We start from the raw sequence: 2168 nt of genomic DNA on the forward strand, positions 1-2168 counted from the left end.
GGAGACTTGAAGACATCAAAAAATAAAAATAGCTCTTTTTCCATTTTGCCTAAAGCTTCAGAATGTTGTAGGCAAAATAATAAAGTTTAAACAACTGAATTTACTCTCATCATTTGTATGGGCTCACAGCAGTGATCTGAAAAGCAGCTAGTCATTCATCACTGAAGCTCTTTCCCATCTGCAGGTTTCTGGTTGTTTCTACATACTTAGTCTTGACTTTCTTGGAACGTTTATCCTGCACCTACATGACCGCCATAATGGTGCCTGGCCCTGTTCCCCTCCCTATTCAGCCTTTTAGGGCTGGAGCTGGGAGCCACCAGGCAGAAAGAAGATAGGGCCAGAGAGCCCTTGAGGTTGTAAGCCAAACCTCTGCCAAATCCCTGGGGAAACTTGCAAGGGAGGTTGTGGCAACAGCGGGGCATTTGTCAGCCCCTTGCTGCTTTCATCTGCACGCCCCCCCCCCACCCCCCACTGCTGGCAGGCGCTTCAGCTCAGCCCCTGGGCCTAGTTTCAGGCACTGTCTGGATGGAGCAAGAGGGTCCAGGGCCTAGAGAAGTAAAAGCCTGTCTTGACACCAGGAGCTTCATCAATTTGGATAAGAAACACAAAGATTACAATGTCTTTGAAACTGGTATGTGATTGGGAAACTCACTTATAAAAAAGATGCCCCCAAGAACATGGATTCTGTGGCTCCCCTCACACTTTAAAGGATCCAAGGACAATAAATACCAGTTAATCAAGAACGTATTATCCATATTCCTGCCAAAAATTGTGTAACTTGAATCTAATCACAAAGAAACAGGCAAATCCAAATTGAAGGATGTTCCACAATACAACTGGCTTGGAATCCTCAAAAATGTCATTGTAATGAAAGACAATAATAATAATAATAAGACTGGGTAACTGTTCTGGATTAAAGAAGAGAGATGTGACACCTAAATGCCATGTGTGACCATTGACTGGATCCTGGCTCAAGAAAAATAAAAGATACAAAGGACATTATTAAGACGATTGGGGAGATTTGAACTTGAACCGTATATTAAATAATAGCATTTCTTCAATGCTAACCTTTCTGAGTTAACACTGTGCTGATTGTACCACTGTTACATAGGAGTGTATGGAGCACGGATCTCTTAGGAGATACACACCAAAGAAAACAGGAGTTTAGTCTTATGGGGCTCAACTCGTTTCCTTTTCCTGCAAAGGAGGGACTATGATACCCGCTGCGCAGGGTGGAGGTGAGGATGAAATGTGAGGATAGTGTGTGCAAGCCAGAGGTGTGCAGCCCTCTCCCTGGGACCCTTGCTATCGACAAATAGAGGACAAGCAGAGAGAGCTTCCTTTTCAGCCTCTTTTGTGCTTCGCCTCCTCCCCTGGGGTTTCTAGGCGCCCCTGCTCTACTTTTCTAGCTGGAAGCTGGCCTTTGAAAGTATGTGGAGCTGGACTCTGGACTTGGCCTGGAGGGCCCTAAATCCCCATCCACACCGGTATGACAAGGGGATATTGGTTTAGGCCCTAAGGAAGACCTCTTTCTCATTGCCTCCCTGAAATGAGATTTTTTTTACTTTTTCTTCACATCCTCCTGTTTCTACATCTATAATCCTAAACACTGGACTTCTGTTCAACTGTAACTCATTTTGCTCTGGGGAAATTTATAAGGGCTTTGAGCCCGCAGCTCAGATTAAGGAAAACTAGAATGTTTGTGGACTTTGCTGATTTTGCTGATTGATATTATAAAAGACAACCAGACCCTTCCGCACCACTTCTCTCAGATGGCTCTTAGAGGCCAGGGCAAGTCAGCAAGCATTGATGGAGCCTCTACTGGACGGCCAAAGCTGTACCAGTACTATCAGGTACAAGGAAATGGATGGCAAAGTGGTCTCAAAGAGCTTACAGGAGGAGGAGATCTAATTTATTTATTTATTTATTTATTTATTTATTTATTTATTTTTAAGATTTTATATATTTGACAGAGAGAGACACAGTGAGAGAGGGAACAGAAGCAGGGGGAGTGGCAGAGGGAGAAGCAGGCTTCCCACTGAGCAGGGAGCCCGATGTGGGGCTCGATCCCAGGACTCTGGGATCATGACCTGAGCCGAAGGCAGACGCTTTACGACTGAGCCACCCAGGCGCCCCAGGAGGAGATCTAATTTACAGAAACAATAAAA

Source organism: Mirounga angustirostris, unplaced genomic scaffold (assembly GCF_029215605.1).
Source record: "Mirounga angustirostris isolate CCGP_5_RB_7025 unplaced genomic scaffold, mMirAng1.0.hap1 SCAF_8, whole genome shotgun sequence".
NCBI classification, from domain to species: Eukaryota; Metazoa; Chordata; class Mammalia; order Carnivora; family Phocidae; genus Mirounga; species Mirounga angustirostris.